Source organism: Blennius ocellaris, assembly GCF_963422515.1.
Source record: "Blennius ocellaris genome assembly, chromosome: 17".
NCBI classification, from domain to species: Eukaryota; Metazoa; Chordata; class Actinopteri; order Blenniiformes; family Blenniidae; genus Blennius; species Blennius ocellaris.
In genome coordinates, this window is record NC_137666.1 from 19,646,876 (window position 1) to 19,655,212 (window position 8,337).

The window sequence follows — 8,337 nt, forward strand, 5'->3', positions numbered from 1 at the left end:
AGAGGACGAGAAAGACTGGAAGAGAAAGTCAGAGTGAATTTAACCTGCTGGGAAAAAAAAGTCATGAGAAACATGTTGTTAAATTGTGTGCTGCTTCTCCCTGATTATATCCCTGTGGTACAGTAAAGTACTGATAAAACATGCAAACTGTGTGAGTGCTTATTTGTGGAAACATGTACAAGTAAGGCTGTGGAAATGAGGAGCCAAGGAACGAACCAACATCAAATAGTCTGGATTTGTTTTCTAGATTGTTTTTTTTTTTGCATGCAGAGATTGTAGAACTTTAGTGCTATTAAACTGGGGGAAAGTTTTCCGTGTGATGACTGAGCTGGTTCAGCTGTGTTTGGATTGAATTACGAACTGGACTGAGTTCACTGAGGTGGATTAAGGTGCAGGTGGAGGTGTATGACTCCAGACTGTGTTGAATGCTTTCTTAGGATTAGGGTTAGGGTTAGGTTATGTGATGACTCATATTTTAACAGAAAAGATTGTTGTTGAACATTTATACATACAGGTCAGTCATTAGAGAAAAAAGAACGTAGAAAGAGCCTCTCCACACAAAGCGCAACAGCAACAAAACAAATCCTCCATAAATCCTAAAATAATTAATCACTTCAAAAAGTTTATCGGCACAATGGAAGATAGGCCCTGTAGCATGTGACCATGGACGCAGGTTCTTTTAGAACAGACCACAGCTTTTCACAGTTGAGAGCAAGGAAGTGAAGTTCATAACAAGCTACCTCATAAAAGTTTCATTTAAATTCAAAGGTCTTCAACAAAGAACTAATGAAGCAAAAGTGTGGAAGAGAGGAAGGAAGCAGAAATGTTCATAATCAAACTAGTTCAAGCAGAAACCTTTTCTGCTGAGAACAACGAGAAAATCCCTAAAGGAGACCTCTTAAAAAAGCTCAACAAGTTGTGAAAGTTAAAAGCATTCCTGGATCACATTGTCCTCAGGGTGGGAGGGTGACTTTCCTCATCAGCATTGCATCATCATCATGGGAAGTGTTCGGTAATTCTTCTCAACTTGTACAAACTTCATGCGACCTTGTACTGTTTTCTCAGAGAAATATTTGCATCTGTCTAGTGCAGGGGTGGCCAACCCTGGTCCTCGAGAGCCACAGTCCTGCATGTTTTATATGTTTCCCTGCTCAAACACACCTGTTGTCATGATGAGGCTCTGCAGAAAGCTTGACAAGGAGCCACTAATTGCTGTCAGCTGTATTGATGTGAGGAGACATCTAAAACGTGCAGGACTGCGGCTCTCGAGGACCAGGGTTGGCCACCCCTGGTCTAGTGCATGTCCTCTCCTTTTGCAGAAAAATAAGCATGACGGGATGTTGCTCTGTGTCGTGTTTGTGTACATTTGCCTGAATGGTCTGGTTTTGTTTTGTTTTTGCACTGTCAACGCCTTTTAAAGCTGATATGGCAAAATGTGCTTTATTTGAGATGAAATCGACAAAGTCCTTGATTGGTGGATGTTCATCACTTGTGTTAGGATCTCACAAGACTCCTCATGCACTCAGCCTGTCACCGATTGGTTGAGGCTCCCAGGATTCCACACCTTGGAATCCCCCCCCCCACCTTTTGCTCCTGCTCTTCGACAGAAGAGGTGAGTTGCTGGCAGCAGCTAACCCAGCATTAGCATCCTGCTAACAGCAGAGGCCTGCAGCCAAGGCCTCAACCCCTCTGCTGACCGACCGCAAAGGTCAGAGCTTCCATGGATCCAGAGACCAGAACCCAGCAGTCTGATCTCTCATCAACCAGGGAGGACCAATCAGTTTCCCCGGCACGAGAGCCTCTTCTTCCCCTGTGAACACCGATGATTGAAAACTTAGAAGTCATAATAGAAAGAAACAAAATAAAACAGTGGAAAAACTCTGTAAACCTCAATAGGGCCACAAACAACGAAAATAAACACAAATAATAAACAAATGTAGAACAACAATATAGCTAGTATGGCAATTTGAATCACCCCCAAACCACCGTTACGTAATGACGTTGAAAAATGGGTGAGGTGGTGTTGGTGATGGTCTACTGCCGTGCACGCTGTGTTTCTCTCCTCCCCGATGTTTTCCCCTCCCCCAGTGTGTCGCTGTGGTGGGCGGAGTCAAAGCGATCTGCGCTGGAGCTGAGCCGCACACCTGAGCGCCGTCATCGTCACCTCCTCCATAAAGTCTCATGGATCATTCTACACCCGTTGGCAGATTGTCGGTTTATCCTCTGTGGTATTATGCTCGTCCAGCTCAAACCTCTGAAAGGATTTTTGTGTTTTTGCCGTGACCCGCTCTTAATCCATGTTTTCATGTGTGCCCAGAATCTGTTGCGTGCTGCCTGGCTCACGCCACATCCACTCCAGTGGTGCTTCGACTCCCAAATAAAGACTTTACTCATTTTTTTACTCTGTCTTGGAGTCAGCATCTGGGTCCTCCGTCCCCTGGAGCATAACAGTGTTTGGCCAACGCTCAGACCAAACAACTGATTTCAGCCTTTGCTCTCTGTGTGCCATTTGAATGGACTCATGGTGTGATCTTCATTCATTTCTTTATATCTAAAAGAAAACACACCACAAATAGCTCACCCTGTCACCTGTTTTCTCTCTGCACAGTACGAACACACTGAGCGGGTCTGTTCATGTGGAGGAGGAGAGAAACCTGATGGACGTTCACATGCTCCTGCCATCAGTCTGAGGCCACGTTTACACGTACCTGGGTATCTGGAAAAAACAAAACAAAAACGGTGATACTTCTCTGCGTTTGGGCTGCGCATTTACACATAAACTCAGCTTCGACTCACCAACAAACGATGATTCCTGAAAATTCTGTCCACAGTGGAGATGTGGATAAAATCTGTGTCTCTGTTTGCATCTAAAGGCGGGTCGTCAGATATTTACGTCTCAATTTGTGGCATCCTGCTTCGTGCTACACTGCCCCCTACAGGTTTGGCATGCTCATTAGCAGCTCTGAACCAGATAGATATGTTCGTCAGTGTAAATGAAGATATTTTTTTTAAACGTAGAGAAGGAAATACACTTTTTGTTTTAAAAACTGGGTACGTAAATATGTGGCCAGAGAGTCCTGTGTAAATGACGCTTCTTGAGGGGAATGTCTGAAGAACAGAGCAGATTTACAGCAAAGGACAAGCGTGACTCTTTACCAAATCAACAGTAACTTCTCAGTGGCTTGATGTTCTCTTTTTGGTTTAGCGACGATCGGCTGGTTTAGAGTGAGTGCGAAAAGGCTGCAAACACGCATCTCAGCCTATGAATATGAGGACAGAAAACATATTTAAAGTTTTTACATTCACATTTTTAGCTCTGTTCTGGTCAATCATGGATTTATGGTGTCACATTAGTGCTAAAAACACAAGTGCATAAAAACTAATCGCACACAGTTAGACCACTCTCTGCACAGTGCCTTTTGTTCGTGCTCGCTGTCTCTGTCTGCCGCTCGCTGTGACTTCAGTAATCTCTCTCTGTGCAGTGAAGTTGAGTTTTGGCACTTTGGTGTACGGGATTGCATAGACGGCCTCGGCCCCTCCTTTCTGATTGGCCATTTAAAGCGTCACTGTTTCCCAGTCAGAGGTATCAGTAGGGGCTATGAAAACCTCAGCCAGAAGGAGCTGGCCCAAGAAAATTATGTCATTTTGTTCGGCAAGATCCCGGAGTGCCGAAATTTCTTTTTGTTCTGACAGAAGATGAATTGGTCTTTTTCATTTTAAAAAATATAAGTAACTTTCTTATTAAATAAATTACAGCTAAAGAGAGGATTGCAGTGTTTCAGTAAGAATACTCACCCAGAGGTCGGCGATGCTGCTGCAGTTAAATCTTGTTTCCTGATGAATTAGCCTGCAGCCACTCGGTGAGGGTTGCGGCTAAAAACATGCTGGAGCCGCATATTCAGGACATTACCTGGATTTTACACAAACAGGCACCATAAAACCTGACATAGTGGCGGAATACCAATTATTTCGCTTTTAAATGTTAAAGAATAGAATAATATGTACAACTCTTTATTATTGTATCTCAGAATTTCAGTGTATGCACAGCTAATATTTTTCAACCACAAGATTATATCCAATGAAAAGTCCAGGGGAGCCTTTAAGCTTTGTGAGGAGGTTTCATGGTGCCACACTGTGACTTAATACAAAAACAAACTGAATGTGCTCTCCTCATATTTTATTCAAAGGTTATTTTGGTGTCATTTCACTGGTAGATGTCATATCTAAAAAAAAGTATTAGGTACAAAGAACTTACATTTCTAAGTTTTGTTTCATTGCTCAAAAAATGGCAGTATGTTCTACTGATCTGCATGCATAGTTGAATAATCACGTTTTAGCCCTGGGCCTCAAGAAATTTTGTGAAAAACTGTTTTCTGTTGTTGCTAGTTGATTCATATTTTATTATCTGCCAAATATTGAGTATTTTTTACATTAAAACCAGTTGATATTCTTCCAGTTTCAGGTGTTTTGCCTCACAAATGTTGCAACAAATTTTTTATCCGGGCATTTTCGGGAGTCATACATTTAATGTCTTCAAATATCAGACTTATTGATCCACGTGATCATAAACAGCCAAGCTGCAGTGGTAGAGAGGTTTCTTTAGTGGAACATTACTGCTGAATCAGCAGCTCCATGTTCATATGTCATAGTTTCATCTTCAAATGATGCAGAGCGCTGGATAGAACTGACTGATTATCAATTGTGACAAAGTGTATAAACATCAGTCTAATTTCAGAGTAAACACGTAAATAGCGCGGTAATACGTGTTTAAAGTCCAGCGTGGATGTGCATAAACCTACATATATAGTTTTATAGAAATCTATGGTGCAGAGCCTGATACTCTGCTGAAGGATCGCTCAGTTACTGGTGAGCTCTGCAGTCACACCACGCACTATCCAATCAGAAGAGGAAGATCTGCCTCTTGATCTGTGAACATTTTAAAAATCCAGAAGTGCATGCCAGGCTTTACACACATACCGAGAACTCTAAACATATATATTGGAAATATATATTGGATTTTGGCAGATTTTGTACCAAACTGAGTTTTCTAGAGAGAACTAGTCTGAGGGGGTGATTCCAAATTGCGTGAAAAATTGACGTGGTGGAAAACAGCACAAGAAGTCATTAAAGGAGCACGGCTGCTCGCGTTCCTGGCTCTCAAAAGAGTTTTGCTGGCTGTTTAATCTACGTTAACACTGCGGCAGTACAACACAGAGAGAGAACAGTAGACGTATGTCCCCTGACAACTACAAGTAGCGAGGACCCGTTCAAGGCTGCTTGCAGCTTTAATTATACTTGGTATTTATTGGATTCTGCACCAGTAATGCACTTTTTTTTTCTTGTGGCCACAACATGATTGATTGAACAAGATCTCACAGTGACCTGTGGATCTCACAATATATCGCAGATGTCACTTTGACCCGTGGATGTCACAGTGGTGCAGGAGCACAGTTGTGGTTCAGTAAATATCACATCATTTAGCTCTCTGGAGAGTTTGGGGGTCATTTGTCAATGCAGTTTCTTCAACTTTACCAGAATACTTCAATCAGGATTGAGCATGCATTCTGGCCCACGGGACTTTTTCAAAAGGCAACAGTCGCCAATGAAGATAACAGTTTAAATGTGTGGACTGCAGACTGGGCTCATTGCTAATCCAATAGCATTAGCATCCAAGCCAAACAGGGAGGGTCCCTCTGTAACGCTTTATCATACTGTTCACAATATATCCCACATGGTTTTTCAACATTTCACTGTATTTTACACCAGTAAATATTGTTGAATATGGATTTATTTTTTATCATTATTTATTACTTTTTTTTAAAGTCTACAAGCTGCACTTTTCCAATTCAGCCCATCGAAGATCAGATTGATTGTGTGCCTCACACAGATTTAAGGTGAGTTCCACAACTTGATTTAAACTCAATTAAAAGTGTCACGTGTTGGTGGATCACTGTCAGAGGCTCCTGTCTTTTTTTTCCTCCAGTTTGAGGAAAAGAAGAGCTGCAGTGGGCTTGAAGGAGAAGATACATGATCTAAATTATGCAGTTGTTCTCAACATGAGAGGGAGTTCTGTCCACAACCAGCTCACATTTTGATTAACAAGCACATATGCGATCTGACAAGCCTCCCTCCACCCACTCAGACTCTGTGAGTCTAAAGCACATGCATATTCAGTGTGGCCTATAAGCTCCCTTTTATACAATCCCACGCACTCACATGGACACCGTGAACCCACAATACAGGCTCACAAACGTGGCAGATCGAGAGTTTAGGACAGGGGTGGCCCACCAGTCACAGACCAAGAGCCACAAAAATATTACAGTGGTACAACAAAGAGCCGCATCATACAAACTGGGCTGACAAATGAACTCTCTCACACAGACAGGAAATGGTATTAAGTGAAATACATACATAATGAATGATACATTTATAGAGAAAATTACAAAAGTTAGACAACAGTTTGGCAAGGAGTGGATTTACAGCATTGACAGGAAATGTTTCAGGCCCTCAGCCCACACAAAAGCACAGGGACCGTCTGCAAATTACAAAACAGTGAAGACAGATACTACAAACCATATGTCACCATCAAACCAAGTGTTGTAGGATGATCAGGTGAAGGCTGCAATGATTTCGGTGACACTGCAGTGAATATCTGTCACATCATTAGGTATTTTTGTGGTATTTGTGTTCATTTCTGCAGTGATTTGTAATTTGCAGACGGTCCCTACACTCTGGTCACAACCAGCTGATCATAGAGAACAATGTTGTTTCTGCTGCTCCAAAGATGGAGACTTTTGACAAAAATTAGCTTGTAGCATATAGCCTACCTGGGAAAGAGGCTTCATTTCAAAACATGTATGTATGTATGTATGTATGTATGTATGTATGTATGTATGTATGTATGTATGTATGTATGTATGTATGTATGTATGTTTTTTTTTACTAAAAAGCAGTGTAATGTGATTGAGCTAATCAACACATTAACATTTGAACGTACCACTTGCTGTTATTGAGAGCACATTTTTCCGGGTGACTGCGGAACTCAATTATAAAGTGATTAAACATGGAGTGCTTTTTGCAAAAAAAAAAAAAAAGTGACAATATTATCAATGCCTTTGCTCTCAACCACAACAACTGACACATCGTTTTATCATGACATCAAATGTTAAGTGCGTGATTATTGCCAATTTGGTGACTCCTGGTTCTCTCTATGCAGTGTTTATTAATGTCATTATATCCCTTGGTCCAAATGTTTTTCTTCTCGTGGAGGTTTTGGTGACTGGCAGCAGCAGTCAGTGTTTTTGTGTGTGAGACCAAAGTGAAAACTTAAAGTCTGTTTTGCTTCCTGCTGCTGTTGAGGCTCCATCAGTGACATTCTGGTGTTAAAGTTTACATTCTGTGGTGAGTTTAAGTGGAAGGCTTGCACATATGTTGCATATTGTGTTGCAAAATAATGTTTTGAATAGCGGAGATTTTCCATTATTCCAATTCCATTAACTGAGGAGGTTGCTGTCATGGTCCTGTGCTCTAAGTGGTGCATTTAAACATGACTTAAGAAAAATCTGAACTCTGAAAACATCGGAGTGCAACTCTTCCAAGCATTAATAGTTCTCCTGTGAAACTCGGTTATGGATCAAAGAACCACAACCTGAACGGTGAAGGACAGCATGCGGCTCATGACCCACGGGTCGGCCACCCCTGGTTTATGTTCTAACATGTACATCACAAATACATATCAACTTTCACAAGAACCGATAATCTTACGAAATAAAAAATAATCAGAATAGAAAGAATCTTTTACACATGTTTCATTAACAACATATAAAATACATATTTTAACCTTTGGCCTACATTCTTTGTTGTGTTGATACCTGACTCACGGTTTTATTAACCAATTTTTTTTTTACTATTACTGGTATTTGTTTACACAATGATGTTTGGATATGTAGCCTTGGATATGTAGCAGCAGGTTTCCTGCTAAAAGGTTTTCAATCTGTTCCTGATTGCAATATTTTTTTTACACTTGGAAACGCCAAACATTCAGAACCCATTTGTGATCAATCTGGACCAGTCGGCCCCCGAAATGGACTCCATTAAAGCCGTAAATCATTGTGTAAAGTGCTGCTTTGGGGAGCTCGTCTCCTTTTTCTGCCTCTTCTCTCTGCTTTCAGCAGATCTTTGGTTATTGTGCAGTTGCAGGGATGCTGAGGAAATTCTAAAGCAGGGGTGTCAAACATGCGGCCCGGGGGCCAGAACCGGCCCGCCAGAGGAACTAATCCGGCCCGCTGTGTGATTTATTTTTATTTTTTTTTCAGTATAAATATGAAAACTGACAGA